Source organism: Corapipo altera, unplaced genomic scaffold (genome assembly GCF_003945725.1).
Source record: "Corapipo altera isolate COAL_440 unplaced genomic scaffold, ASM394572v1 75, whole genome shotgun sequence".
NCBI classification, from domain to species: domain Eukaryota; kingdom Metazoa; phylum Chordata; class Aves; order Passeriformes; family Pipridae; genus Corapipo; species Corapipo altera.
In genome coordinates, this window is record NW_020884887.1 from 2,252,797 (window position 1) to 2,269,569 (window position 16,773).

Below are 16,773 nucleotides of genomic sequence, written 5' to 3' on the forward strand. Positions count from 1 at the left end.
GCAGATGTAAAGCACCTTGCTCCTACTGTGCTGTATACCCAGTCTGCCCATTATAAGCTCACACACCTCCTGCTATAAAACATCCTCACTATTTATGTGTTTAATTCACAAATTAAAATTTTTCAAGTACAATATAAAAAGACACCATTACCTTGCTCAACCTAAGCACACTTTTGATGTACTTCCAGGCTATTATTAGTTCATCTAGTTATTCAGGAACAACAAGACATAAAGAGTGGATTCCTAGCTTAGCACAGCATGCCTTTGGGTAGCATTATAAAGCCTGGAAAGTGAATAAGCATCATAAAAATACATGGCCTGCCGTGCAGATGTTACTTTAGCAAAATGAACTCTGTATTTAAAAATCAGAAAAAAAGCCACAAAAACTGAACAAGTATTTCAGCACACATGCAATGATATCCCTACCACAGCTTTAATAGGCCTCCAATCTCAAATATATTTTAATGCTAAATTAGCTTAAAAGCCATTTCTATTTTCCTACCGTGAAAATAATTTCCAGCTTTTCTTATGAATCAGGCTGTATTTTTAGGACTTCTGTCAGGGGAACCATTATTGCAAACACCTATACACTATTTAGCATGCCTAAAATAAAAACAACTCCCTCCAAAATTCCAAAACAAAACAAAACCCAAAAACAATCAAACAAACAAAAAAACCAGAAACCCTTCAAAACTTAAAGACCTGATATGTAGAACAACTATCTGTGGTGTTCAGGTCTGAAAAGGAAAGAGTCTCAAGCTTATTTTCTTCTCTTCAAAGAGAAACAAAAAGTATCGAGGAGAGAAATAAAATGAACAGAAATCATACTTCCCCATTTTCATTCCCCTGTATTTCATAGCAGTATTACACACAACACAGAACTGTCTGGACTCTTTGTAGCAGTATCTACACAGCAAGTGTATGGCAGAACAACAAATATTTTCCACAATTAATTCACGGTGTTACATGGGGTTTGTTGCTTAGCTGTTGATGAAAACATTCAATTTAATAAAATTCAGCCTTTTCCTCTCTATTCCTGCTCCACATCCTATTGTCTCTAATTACAGCACCTTCTCTCTCTCTCTCACACACACACACAGACACACACAGGGAAAGCTGCCAAGCAGCTCCCTCTGGAGCCAATGTCATGGCTACTTTTCAGATTACTAGGAGGGAGTATGTAAACTGCACTGCCAAGTACCCCATCCACAGGGATTAGGTGTGTCATTTCAGAATCCCCAGTTTCAGATGAGTCAATCTGAATCCCTCTTGCTCCACTCTGATATCTCAGTCAAGTCATCCCTGCTGGCAGCTGGTCACCTTACACTCCCCAGATGGCAAAGTTCAACTGTGAACCCTTATGTTTAAACTGGCCACCAAAAGATCTTAGTACCAAGGCTCCTCATTCATAACCAAAGCATTATCTAATTAATATTTAACTCTGGATATTGAACTCTTCAACAACAGTTCAGAAAAAACTGAGCTTTGATTACATAGATGTTTGTTACCCAGGGCACCAACAAAATACACTGCATCTGCAAATACTTCCACCACCCTGTTTTGTTAATGCTTAGAGACACACTTGTACTGAACCATATCATTCATTATTTCTTATTTCTCCTTAGTGTATCAAATGTCAAACCAAAATGAAGCCAAACAACCCTCTCACTTTCACACTTGAAACATCTGTCATTTCTTGAGTTGTAAAGTTGTGAAATTAAAAAAAGAAAAAAGAGGTATCTTGAGTCTTTGGTCAGAGTTTGCTCGTACAGATACAAATGACTCCTTTAACTCAACCTGGGATGCCTCAGTTGAATGACATCTGGTATCACAGGTAAAGCAGGAGCAATGTATTTTGACAGTCAGTTCTATCCACTGAGCCATCTCCAGGCAAATGCAGCACAAAGGGCTACACTGAGCCTTGCAAAAATAAGAGTATCTTCCTTTAATAAAGAAAATATTCCATTTAGGGAGATTTCAAAGGCAATATCATATAAAGAGAGAAAAGAAACCCAAACAAGTCATGACTCCACAGTAATAGCAAAGCCACCTTGAATCTGCATCATTAGCACAAATGAAGTAACTGTTATGGTACCTGTCCCTTCAGAAACACATTGCAGGATCTCATTTGGCCTTCTTGGCCACAAGGGCACTGCTGGTTGTCCCATGATTCCACATCAGAGGAATGATGCGCAAAATAGCGATCCTGAATATTTAAGAAGTCGGTATTCAAAGGAAATTTAATTTCACTTTGTCCACAATATTCTTTTGTGGGGAAAAAAAAACTAAAAAAAAACTCATTAAACCCCCCAACAAACCAAAACTCAAATATACTGGCAAGTCAGCAGCAGTTTCAGAATATAGACAGGGATAAATAAAAGACAGAACAATCATCAACAAAAGTGATGATTTCCAACTCAGGCTTCTCTTCAGCTGTTCAGATGTGTACAAACAGAAGATAAAATAACTGTAGGGTTGTTTTTCCTTCCTTGGGGAACTGCTGTCTTTTCCATCACTGCAAACACCACTTCAAGCAATTGTCATGTCTGAAGATCTCTTTGCCTCTCCCCTAGTTTTTTTTTAACAAAATGCACTAGAAAGCGTGAACTAGAATGGTATAAAATAGAGCAGAATTGTCACTGAATCTATAATTTATTGACAGAATTCCTTCATACACATACAGTTTAAAATACAGATAAATAAAGCATTTTTTTAAATCCCCTTGAAGCCATATCTTACTACTACCTAATCAGGTAGGTCAATCTGTACAAGAAAAAGCAAATATTATCAACTTCTTTAATTCACCAAGTCCATAAACTTATACTGATTAAAGAAATGGCAAACTAATATAGTGTGACTAAGGATAAGCATGCAAATGGTTTAGAGAATATACTTGATGGTTGGAAATGTGTAATGAATTTTCTCTACCTGGCTTAATAGTCCTTTATGGGATATTTTGAGCACAGCATGAGATTCTGTAGATATGCAAGCAGTATTTTTCATCAAAACCTAAAGAGGAGTTCAACTTGGACTACTGTTTCAGTATTTCCAAGCAGCGTAAACAAAAAGAGAAGAACACTGGCAAGGTAAAGGACTAGTGAATTTTCCAAAAGAAAAAATTAGACTTCCAAAAAAGAAAACAACAAAGTTATGTATGAATATAAGTGTAAAGATTTTTATCATCCTACTAGTGTTTATTCAAGATACAGTATATTGAAAAAAGGGCTTGTCCTCTACAACACATTGATTTTTAGCAGTGAACTCTGACACAATCAGTATTGTCCTGTCTCCTTGAAATTTTAATATAAATAGGGAAGTCTGAAAAAGCAGACACACATAGAGGTTTAGAGTAAGAAAGATCAGCTAAGGCCTAAATCTCCAGTTTTGACATTGGAATGAAGGTAGTCACTCACATTTTAGAACAGAGATAATGTAATGAAAGAAAACATTTATCCATATAAACCCTGTGCAAATGGATGCTCCTGTTTGCATTCACTGCAAATACATCAAGCACACGCAAAGCTGGGATGAAGCACGCAAACAACAATATCCATAAACTACATATAAATAAAATAATCATTAATGAGATGAAGTATAACTTCATTAACACAAAGGTTTGTAGCTGAAGATCCCTTCCATTGCTGTAGCAGAAAAGTTCTAAGTATTCCCCTGTCTCACAGATCATTCCTTTACCAGGTTCACATGGCTCTTCAGGAGGATTTGACATCAACCAAATCCAGAGTGTTCACTGCCATCCTGATCCCTGGCTGCACTACTGAACTTACCTTAAAAGCCCTGAAATGGTCTATTGATCACACCCCTCTCTTATTAACTTCTGAGACATAATGATGCTATAATCTATAAACCTCAGGCCCTCTTGAACAGTCCTCAGAACAATCATTAAGTTACCCATTCCTCACAGATCCCTGTAATTGTATTCCAATCTGCAGTGCAATGCAGAAAAAACATTGTTCGAGGAGTTCACTGGAGAAGATTAGAGTTAGTGGGAAAACCCAGCTGTCACAGTTCATTCTTTCCAACAGATTCCATGACAGACTGCCAGAATTTGCCTTACAAATTGTTCCATGCTGCCTTAACAGAGAAAAACTCCAGAAAATGCCTACAGGTTGGAAACTCTACCTCACCTTTCCAAGGCACCAGCTGCCCTGAGAACCTGAGGACTGCTCAGGGGTCACGCTGAGTAGTCATCAAACTGTTGGGAACTTCATTTCTTACCCAAACTGGTATGTTTTGGGCAGAGAACGTTACAGACATTTCCATTTTCCAGAAAACTTAATAACAACCTGACTTGTCAGTCTGTTTTGGAAGGAGATCAAATTCAAAAAGCTAACTGGAGGTTTTGATTAGCTCTGTGAACATTGTATGTCGTATGTTCTTGGGCTGTGTGCAAATTCTAATAATAAATAACATTTAGAGACATTCTTTAGCCAGCTTGGTGAGCTATGCATGGCCTACAGTTGATAATGCAAATACAGATACAACTGATTACATCTACTCAGCAGGAAAAAAAAAGGGAATGGCAGAGCAATAAAGCCACGATGATGGAAGGAATGTTTATCTCCTCCAGGCACTGCTGTATCAATACAAAAGCACAGAAATCGACATTTTCATGCATAGCGGGATATAATATCTAGATAATCTTTCATTTAATTTCACAGGTTCAAAATAATCTTCAGTAACCATTTTTCACCAAAATCTAATTTTAATGGGATCTTTATAGTAACACACACACAAAAAGCTGTTTGGAGGTTTCGGTACAGAATTATGGCCATACATCTGCAGGCCTAAGAAAGGCTTCCAACGCTGTTTGAGTGAAATCTCAGTAGCTAAGAACAGGGTTAGTGTTACAATTCTGAAACACACCTTTTTAATAAAAGATTTAATCCTACTAATCCATTCTTAATTTCACAGGATAGTGAAAATAAACATGGTAATAGTTCCAAAAGCACGAAGATTGTAAAGAAACGAAGCAATGATGTGCCCAGGTATCACACCTGAGACATTTACTAATAATGCAGGCGTTAGTTTGGTTTTTTTAGAGAACCCAAAGAAGAACTCCCATGTTTTAAATTCATCTTCCCATTGTTACAACTTGGTACCAGACACTGCACTGCATCAAACACTCTAAATGTTTATTAACAGTGCTGGAGGAGGAGTGAGAGAACTCCTGCTTTATTGTGCAATGGAAGAAACTGATAAACTTCTCTACTGCTCAAGAGAAATTAACTTCAAACAGAGCACACACAACAATCAGTTATGTGTGGTTATTCACTGAAAGATGTAAATGATGACTTCTGTATACTGAGTTCTAATCCACAACACAAAGTCAAAAGTATTTCAAAGAGATCCAAAGAAATTACTCAGGTATTTCCCATTTCAGATGAACTTCCTTTTCCTCTTTCTGATGAATGCAAGTTGAACCATCCCACAAAAGTAAACTACTAAACTGAAAGAAGTTTCCCACACAAGAACCTAAGTGCAACTGAGAAATCAAATGCAGTTTTCCCAAAGCAAATTTCTTTTTAGCAATTACAGTGTTTGGCAAAAGGTTTTGTTGTTTTTTTTTTTTTTTTTTTTTGAATTGGTAATAATTAGGGTAGGACAACTGTGAGGTTAAATTTCTGAAAAAAACCCACATTACAAAAACTCCACATGGGCAAATAAATTAGCAATTGAGGCTTTTCAGTTCTCTTAGTTGCAATAGTATTTTTTTCATTCTCTGTATGGAACGAAGGTATTCTCTATCACACACTTTGCATTCGTTTTCAGGTTGAGACAAAAGATCTGAAATATGAAATAGAAATTCTTCTATAGAAAAAACTGTGTTTAAAACAGTATTGGCATTACAAAAAGCACTGATTCCCCCAAAAACCAAACAAACATTTGAACTTACATGACTCATTCTTCCTGGAATCCTTATCTAGAGGTTTATTACATCTATTATACACTCCATACTGACTAATCACTGAGTGAAAACCAAAACAATCTTGTTTCTAATAAGCTCTTAGGAATGGCAGTTTTACAATATAGAAGTCATCCCAGAGTTACACAGTTTCATTATGGGATAGTCCTACTCTCTTCAATAAGAATAAAATCAGTTGGACTGTACAGACACCACTATTTACAGTGATTTAACTTACTAGGAAATGATGATCTTTCTGTAGAGTTCCTCAATTATGATACAGAAATCATCAGGGGCTTTATACTCTATGAATCATACAGAACAGTAAAACCAAAATAAAAGCAAACTACAGTCACATCAACCACCATCAACATCTCTGTTGGCAAAATTAAACAAGCACTCTTAATTAAGGCACACCTACCATCCAATGAAATAATTCAGTTCCACATTTATTTCATCCCTTTACGACAAAAACCGTCTGCCTTGTATGATCAAGTTTCTAACAGTGGTTTGATGTGCACATACAATCCTCATGAAAGACGGGTGAAAGATGCAGGAATAAGTAGTTATGAGTGAAAGTATCAATCCATACCCAATTCTGCAATTGGAATGAATTTTGGAATGAATGACCAAAATATCAACGCATATCTAATTCTGAGATTACTTATAATTTGGAATTAATTCCTATTCTATAGTTTCTCAATGAGCATTAAAAAAAAAAAAAACAAACCAAACCTAACTGAATTAGGCATTCCAAAGAATTTTTCCAGTGTGCATTTGGATTCCCTACTGTGTTAAGCATTCTATCTATAGAAGACAGTCCCTCAGATACGCTTCAGGTACCTTCAAGCACTCAAGAAACTTTTCAATCACCCGTATGTAAAGTTTGTAATTCTCCCTGTTTAATTACCCCGTTGCACTGCACACACAGAGAGTGTTTTCTGCGAGCCCCGGACGAGCCATTTCACAAATCCACGAGCGAGCACGTGGCGAGCTTTAGTCCATTACCGTGACAGGGAGCGCTCTTACTAACAACTGCTTTTTACTCCCTCTGACAAATGTGCTCCGTGCCAGGGCTGACGTTTGTGTAGTAATCAGGACTGATGGATGGGGACGCCGGTGCTGCCGAAAGTGCCCCCCATTTTAATGCGGGCCATTTGTCAAAGGCGCCGCTATCGCGCTGCTGTCAGGCACGGCCAGCAAAGCACTCTGTCATCTCTCCACCAACCAAGGTCACTTTGGCAGCGACAGCACGACTCCACAATGAAATTGCCATCTTTCCTGGTTATGTGAATGGCCTGGTCTTCATGGCTTTTAGTTTATTTCAAACTGGCCCTTAAAAAAAAAAGTTCATGCGAAATGTCCTCGTTGCTAAAACGCGAAATTAAAAGATGGAAATAAAAGCACAATTGCCCAGCTAGCTATCAAAACAAATTTGGAGTCTTAGAAATGCAGATTTAGTGTAAATCCCTTCTTGTCAGGTTCTCACAAGACAGGCGTCATTTAAGAATTATTTAACAATCCAAGGGCTTTTATCACAGAACACCTTAAAATATAGAGACAACACAATATGGAACAATGATTAAAAGATCAAAGTCAAATATCTACAAAATATGCCTGTGCATCATCATGAAATTTTTAGTAAATTAGATTTTCAAAAACCAAAAGCTACAGAAATACAGAAAAAAAGTAGAACCTTTACCCTCTACCATATAAAATGTAGGAAATGGGTAACTTTTTCTGCACTAATTTTTGTCTAGGTGAATATTACAAGCTTTTTTTTCCCCCTGCAGTATAGGAGCCTTAGCAGCCTCCAATTCTTTTTTTTTTTTTTAATTATTGTGTCTTTTTTTTTGTGCCAACACTAAACTTATTTGTAAAATGCATAAGCATCTAAATCTCACCGATGTGTTTATATTTTTATCTGTATCTTCAATCACTTACACAAATACTCAGTCTTCAGTGACTAATGAGTTTAAAGAAATTAGTTGGGGGTTTTAATCCACGATGTGAAAGAATGTTATACTAAAGGTATTTGTGAAGAAACAGCCTACTGAAAAAGTGTTTTACAAACCAACCCAGAATACCTTGCATAAGTTATATCATTCTGTCACATAAAGCAACACAATATGAGGTTGTTCATGAGTCAGAATACACATCAGCACACACACACACACTTGCCTACGTCTCCTTCCTAAATCTTGAGTATTTGCTGCCAAGAAACAAAGCCTGTAAGGAAATACCAGTCAAGATTTAAAAAAAAAAAAAAAAAAACAACAAACCCTATAAGATACAGAGGCAGACAGTAGCTGTAATAACAGAAAATGAGGTGAATCAAACTACACTCATCTGCTGCCTACTACAAAAACCTCAATGGTGTGGGCAGTCCTGCACAAAGTAACTCCCACAGTTACATCCACCCCAATCCTAGTGGCAATTACTTTTGTTTTCAAGGACTGCAAAGATGAGAGAGAGAGTCTAGTTCACAAACACTGATGCCAGCTGTTTTTTGCTATGCATTTCTCCAGAGCTTCATAAGAACTGACAACAGCTGAGAAAGCCTCTGCTACTGCAAAGTCACTCTCAACACTCCTACTCACATCCTAAACTGCAGGGACCTGTTTGTTAAAGCCTTCACAAACTGTAAATGCATTATCTCTAATCTGAGTGGATATTCATTGTACCACTACAGCAAACACACATTTACTGCTTTAGTCACCACAGAAAAACTGCCCTCTCCCTTTTTCTGGAGCATATCACATCAAGAGAGACTTAAGGATTAAGGAAAAGGGATGCTGGACAGTCAAGAAAGCAAAAAAGGTAGTTTATATTTTAGTTAGAAATTGATCTAGCCCAAGAAGGGCTGTCTCTTATAGAACATGGTAAAAACCCACCAGGACATTTGACTAGTGTAAAGTGACCATTTCTTCAATAAAAACTTGGCTCAGGCAGTGATTTGAACTTGCTGTGAAAAATGTAAACATGCCTCCTGTGGCAGAAGGTCTCTGGCTGCAAACTGTGGCTTGGCATTACTTATAGTAAGAAGGTGAATAATGACTAAATATCTACATAATTAAGCTTCTCAGAAACATTCCATTCTAGGTCAAATTTATGTGAAGCTTCAGAAAACCGTGATGGCAGAACCTGGGAAGATAGTTAAGGAAAAATACAATTCCTTGTGAAGGAAGAACTAGTGCTATTTCTTATGTTGAAATCTTGAACAACTCCAAATTAGACAAAGAGAGAGTCATCCTGCAATCGTGGGTGAAACCTCTGCTGTCATAGAAGCTCACTTTTATAACTCTCCAAAAATTACCACTTCTACAGGTACAGTACAAATGAACAAAAGAAGAGCAGAACAATATCCCCAAACCCCAAGTTCCTTTAAAAATTGGTATCACCACATAAAAGTCAACCAAACCTCTGTGAAATTACAGTAACAACAGGCATGGGACAGAGAGGAACAATATTTGTTCTGCTGTACTTTAAGTTGTGTATGCCTAGAAAATAAAAAATAAGAAAACAGCTGAGCTTGAATGAAAGGACTTGAGAAGCAGCATGGGAGGGAAAAAAACCCCCAAACCAGGAAAATAAAAACATCAACAGGTGGGAATGGCAAAAACCTAACTGAAGCAAAGATTAATGAAACTGCACATTGAGAATGGAGGTATGACTACATATATATCTCCTTATAGATATATATAAGTATGCAAATCATATCATAAAAATGTTACAAGTTTATCAATCAGTGATGAAACCTTTTTCCACCCTCAGTTTACCGTGTCAAGATCTCTCCTCACATGAAAATAAGTGCATTGCAACCAGTTCTCAAACATAAGCAGCTGCACAGATTACATTTGGACAACTGTATGTAAAGATGGACATACACATTACTAACAGAAATAAAAGCACATTGAAAAAAACATACAGAACCCTTAGGGGAAGGGAGGACTTTGGACATGGCTTTTAAAAAAAATATTACCACCACACAAACAGAAATTATGATCATCGAAACAAACTAAATAAAAAGAGCAATTTCTAATCTACTGTTCTATCAAGGAAACTCAGCATTCCTTATCAAACAGTAAATATTTGTAATCTCATTCTCACAGATTCCTTGCTAACACTATTCCCTGTACAGGAAGTGATAAATCTTCCAGTTTCCTCAGCTAAGTGCTTCATACTGCCTATTAAATATTTGAAGACAGTCTAGGAATGATAAAATTATTATAAAACTTTAAGCTGAAAAAACCCAAAAATGTACATTCTGGAAGATAAAAGGAAGTATAAACCCAAACTACTATATTATAACTTCGTACAAGATGAAAAGTTTATTTATACTTATATCTCAGTTCAGTCTGTATTTTAGAAGGAACTAGAAAATTACTCAACAAGTTACTTAGCATGCTAAATAATGGTAAAATGATAATTACACTGGAGATTTGCCTTAATAACTGAGATGTGAAGGGGTCTTTATTATCCACCCATAAGCATGTAGAATTTAATTTGTTATCACCTATAAATGCTAATACCAGAGCTGCCAATCAATCTCCTACACAGCAACTGAGGAAACTCCCTAAAACATCACAAGTGAATGCTGAGGAACTCTTTGGTTAGAAAACAGTTAACCCAACAGCATATGGAGAGAAGGAATTCCTCAGAGAGCCTAAAGAAAGAGATGTTTTCATCTCATTACATCTACCTTCATAATTATAACAAACTCATCAGCCTCTAGATGAATACCACGTATAATCATTTTCCTGCATATTTTCCAAAGCAGGAAACCTAACAAGATATAAATGCTACAGACTAATTTAGGCTATTTGCAGTTCTCATCTCATCTGGAACTGAAATAAGAAGAAAAGTAGTATAGTTAAGCTAAAAATAACTATATAGAGACTTGGGCTTGTTTATTTACTGTAGTCCTTGCTCAGAGCCAGGCAAGTAACAGGTTTATCCCTTTTAAAGAAGGTAAATGTAGAGCACAGTTAGATTATGGTCTTTAAATAATATAACCCAATGCAAATAACTGGAGAAGCTGGTATGCTTCTAATATACCTAAATGGCTGCTTTCATTAAAGCCTTTTAAAATACATAAAAAAGGGTGGGAAAAAAAAAAAAGGCAACAAACTATCATAAAACCAAAAACAACACACACACAAATCTGGAAATACAACACCACCAAAGATTAATTTCACTTACACTGATATGACAAAACAAACAAACCAGGGGATTACATTCAGTTGAACAAAATCAATCACATATAAAGTACAGTAATAAAAAAATCAGGAAAATCCTGACCCACTCAGCAAAGTGGAGCTCTGCCAGAAATACATTTCTTGGCAAGGCTCTGTGCCCACTAATTAGAGACTGAACCATTTGGGGAAAGTTACTCTGTGTCCTCAGGAATTGATACAGAGCTGTCCAAATCCACCTACCTCTTCAGAAGTGAAATTGTGGTGTTACACATATTGGCACAGACTGGGCTCAGGCAACAGCATCCAAAGCGAATCAGGAGGATCACAGATGAACTGGGGGATAAGGGGTGGGTGTATGTGCACATGCACAACACCTGCTTTGTATTCCCCCCAGAATGGTACTATTTTTCTTCATTAGCTGCCTGTGCTGGAGAGTGTGCAAAGCTGCCAAATCTTTCCTTCCACAGTAGCAATGCTGCTCCACAGTTCCCTGAAGGAAGTTCTAGTCTATCCACTGAACACAGCTATTTTTAAGGGCACATCCTAAAAAGGGAAACAGTAAGTATGCATGTACCCATTTGACACCAAACACAAATTTCCTGTTTAATCCCAATCTTTCATATGTTTTCTTCACAATCTACCTCACAGTATCAATATGGAACTGCAAGGAGGAGAGACACAAGAGCAGCCTCAAGGAGTGGTCCCAGCAATGACTTGCTCAAACATGTCTCCATGTTCCTGCTTCTCATGCTCAAAAAAGAATTTCCTTCTAGAGAGTCAGCACTTACCACTGCAGGTAAGGTCACCGACAGTTTTTATACTGACTGTCATGAGAAGTGGTATGCACACTAATTCCATTTTGAAGGAATCACATTTATACATTTCTGAAGTCACCAGGGCAGCGGGAGCTCTGCCTCAGCAAGCCTTAAAATCTGGCCTGATAAGGAAATTGGGTTTTAACATACAGAATGGACTGAAATCTCTTCTAACACTTCATTAGCATAATGGGCATCTTTCAGGTGTGATGTGATTAAACTGTATATTAAAGGAGAATCCAGCTTTTTCTACTTTGAAAGTTAACAAACTTAAATATCATACATTATTAAAGAAGTATTTAAGAATGCCCCCCTGCCCCAAATCACAAGCAGTATCAACAGCTATCAATGAGCAAAAGCATATGGATGGAGGCAGTTAAAAAGAATTGATACAATCAATTGTATGTTTTGACAAAATATTCAAGAAGTTTAAACACACAACAATTTAACTTTCATTTCAAATGCCTATTTCTTTGCCAAAAGCATATTTTACACAAACATTCAAATCAATACACAGCTTTTCAAAAATAGCTACTATGGCTGAAGGGCTAAATTTGACCTGAAATAATGGGTTGAAATCATGTGAGTACAAAGATTTTGCAACTTTTTTTTTTTCACCCCAACATATTAGCATAGCAGGTGCCTCCCCATCCTTTCTTTCAGCATGCCTTACACTGCCTTTGTGCACTGACTGGGATGCTTGAAAAGGTCAGAAAAGAGAAAGGACAAAAAGAAAAGTGGAGGGAATATCAGACTATCATAAAACAAGGCCAAGTGCTGACTCATGCTGTAACCACACAGAGCTGAAAACTGGGCCATGACAGAGAAATAGTGGAGAGTCTGAAAAATTCACAGCCATCAGGAATGTGTAAAATTTGCATTCAATAAAACTGCATACAGAGGAGGAGTCCAACTTGCAAGCAACAGCCTAATTGGAAAATCTTCTGGAATGTATTCTTGCCCTTAATTCCTCTTGCAGATCAGTGATCTCGCAGTGCCCCTCGGACAAAGGGCACTGTTGTTGTTGTGCAGGTGCCCACAGCCCCTGCCCAGTGCTCAGGGGGGGATTGCTGGAGATCCCAGCTCAGACACTGAACACTGATGGCACACTGGAGATCCCACTTGTCCCCCTCCAACCACCAGAGTCTTTGCAGTTGACTATTATTCTGTGCTAATCTAGTAAAGGAGACTAATAACCACCCGATTCAGACATAATTCATTGCTCTTATTTACCCAAGCCGGCAAAATTTAGAAAGATCCTTCCTTCCAGCCTTTTTAATTACCAAAATTCTACTTGCTTTAAAATACCAGAGTCTCCCTTGAGTATTCAGCAGAGCTGAAGATCACCATGGCAATAAGAAAATGGTGCCAATGTTATCTTGGCACTGAGTGTCGACAAATCTCAGGAGACTTAGCACAGGAGAAAACTGAGCTCCTGTAAAAGCACGAACTCACTCTCTCTAATGATTTTAATACACCTTTTATTTTTGCTATTTTTAAGTGAAAGAAGTTGAATAAAACCCCCCAAAATCTTAGAAGCATACGCTTTCCTAAATGGACATACATGACACCTAATGAGTTTACTGTGTCAAGGTGAAACCTGTTTTACTCACACAAAAACCCAAGGTCCTACAGTTAGCTGGATACATGACAAAGTGTTGCCAATGCACTGGAGTATGAAGAACAACCCACATGAAAACAAAGTTTGAGCAAGAAGATAACAGAGTGCTTCAGATCCCTTTAGATTTTAGATTCAGGCACGAGATGAAGCTTTTCCCTACAAGCACAACATGCTGAAATCTGTAGTTTTGCTGCACAGCCCAACAATGCCCCTGGCTGGGGTTTTTTTGCTTTTTCCTTACTTTTTTTCCCCCCTTCCCTAAACTGTGTCAGGAAGACAAAGACTTTTTATCAGGATTGTATCTGTAATCTAGTACACAACACAATCACACAAAACCTGGCAGCAGTACAAAGGAGAAGGAAATGTACTGCTGTGACTGCACCACTGCTCCCAACTTTTAAACTGGCCTTTCTGGAGAAAGCCAGCACAGCACAGGAGTATTTCCTGAAGGCCAGGCACCACACAGACAACAATGACTACATACACCACAACAAACCACTACTAAGCCATGCAGGTCAAGAGAGAAACAAAGAGTACCTTCCCTTCCAAATTACCGTGGTGCCAGTGGAACTGCAGCTTTCCCTTCTCTCAGTATCAAACAGCCAATGATACACTCCATTCTTTTGCAGTCAGCAAACAGGACAGTGGGAAAATAAGACTGTATATCATCCCAATACCCATACACACAAAAGGACAAACTAATTCTCTGCTAGTTGAAAGATGCATTTGAAATTTCAATGAAGAATGAAGATGCTATATTGAAAACATCAGGAGAGGGATTTAACTCCATACAGTGATGAGTGGAATAATCACACTGACTTAGCAGACTTCAGTGTGAAAAGAAATTGTCAATTCCCTCAATTCTCATTTTATAAATCTGGTTTCTGATTTCTATGTACCACTCTCTCCACACACATACAGAGTAATTTTCTAAGTGGTTAATATAAACTCGTGCTGACAATATTAGAATATTGTTTTACAATGATGTAGTAGGAACAGCAGTACTTCTACTTAAGATGTATTTTGGGGGAGTGAGTAGAAAGATTAAAGTGGGGAGGCAACAATGACTCTTCCACTTTCTGCATTCTGATGGTAGAATATATAAAAGCCACGTGGAATGTCTGGCTTTCACATTCAGAAGAGTCTAGAATAGCCAAATCTTTTATTTGAATCAGATACTTGCTTCAGTCAGTGTCACTTGTGTCTCTAAAAATACCAGAGCTACCAGGGTACAAATTCATTCACAATTTCAACTCAGTGTTTTAATTAAAAAAGCAGACATTCTGATGCAGACAAGCTTTTTGTTAATGTAGGTGAAAGGGCTTTTTTTCATCAGAAGGCAGGGAAGGAATAAACATTAAACCACTCTACATGTGCCACTACACAGAATTATTGATACCTGGATTGCTCTAGTTTAATATACAGGTATTGGAAACACATTACATGAAACCTGCAGTTGAGGATGGGTATGGAACACAAGGCTGAGATTGCATAGGAAGCATTTCTACTTTGCAAAAAGGATATTGCATTTCACACCTCTGACTGAATTCAGATCATCATGAATAATATGAAAATAATGAAAATTCCACTATGAGGTCAGAAAGGCTCATTGCTTACACAAGCTCTTTCAGCAAGAAATCCAACAAGTTGCATTTGGGGTAATGTCTGGTAAAGGCAACAATGCTGAAGTTCCCATAATGAGAAATGTGATATTCTACATAAAATTACTGGAATTTGACATGGAAAACAGTAGCAGAGATTGCTGTCCTTTGCCAAGTCAGCCTTAAATATCTAAAAGGTCCAATCATACTGTTCACTTTGAGCTCAGGACTCCAATTTGTACATCACTGAAAGGATGCTTAGCTGGTCATCAACACAAAAAATCTCAAGGGCTAACCACCATTTCTTATTTAATATACAGAACTGTAGATGGATGGGTTATTTTCTGCCCTCAGAACATGCATTTGAAATAAACATTCATAGGAGATGATCCCTCAAACTTTCCAGAATGGACTTTTGAACTGATCAACTCAAACTGCAGTTCCTGCTGTTCAGAAGGATGGAGGGTGGGAGGCAGGAGCAGGATGACACCTTACAAACTGTTGGGCCTAATGATGTTTGCTTAGCAGACCTTTCTGGAAAAATAACAGACATTTCTGCTGGATTACAGTTAGAACAAAACTAATCCTGACTCAATTAGCTTATTGGCTTTCCCCCCCATGTGGTATGCCAGGATCAGAAAATTGAAAGAAAGAATTAATTAATTTCCAGTTATTTTTAGGTAATAAGCTCAACCTTTCACATTATCTGCCTTTGTGTAACAAGACTCTATCCTTCCCAAATTAGTTCTTCTAAGGAAGTTATTTCCAATAAGACCAAGAGACAACCTGTGATCCAAACAAGAACACATCATCTTGCTTAGCTTAAATGTCCTAGGCAGACAAATTTACACCACCAAGTACACCCAGAAGGGCATAATCCAGCTCCCAAAATACAAATGGGTGCTGCAGGTCATAGTCCCCTGTGCACTGCAGTCATGCATTTTGGGTCTCCATTTGTCATTCAAACCCCTGCTGCAACTGAAACCATATTTGGAAAGACCTTTTTTTTTTCCCCACTTGAAATAAAGAACTGTTCAGCAACAACAGCAGATAAGGTTAGCTGGATAAAGGTCTTCCAGCAGTCAAAATTTTTGGGGGGTTTCAAAGGACCAGATTGCTTTTTTAGATTTCAATCTTCTTTTTGAGTCAAACTAAAGTAAAATAAAATGTTACCGGAGTCCAGGGAGAATGAACTCAAAAGAACAATTACTAATGGGAATCAATGATCTTCAACAGTCAGATACACTATTTCATCACATTATAGAAACTAGATTGCAACTTTTTGTTCAAGTTATTGGCCCAGGGATTAACAACTGACCACTAAACCTGCATGAAAGTTATTTCATTCCTGACTATGCCATTCTTTACTCCTATGTTTATCTACTTCCACCTTCCCCCAGTGCCTTCCCTAAGCACTGCATTTTTATTTTACAGATTAAAATGAAACTACTGCATGCTTTATTATGTTCAGCTCTCTTATTTGGGATGAGACACCAACGCTGTTTGTTAATTTAAAATGCAGCTCCTTGGCACAAATGTTTTGTTTGCTTGTTGTTTCCCTTCTCCACCTCCCTGGCTTATGTCAAATGTTTAAACAACAGGGTCTTGATAGCAG

At 37.6% G+C, this 16,773-nt stretch overlaps 1 protein-coding gene across 13 annotated transcripts in view; it reads right to left on the reverse strand.

The window, feature by feature from the left end:
* The window catches only part of TENM2 (teneurin transmembrane protein 2), a 625,985-nt gene that overhangs the window by 312,585 nt on the left and 296,627 nt on the right, over positions 1-16,773 (reverse strand). The window lies entirely within an intron of this gene.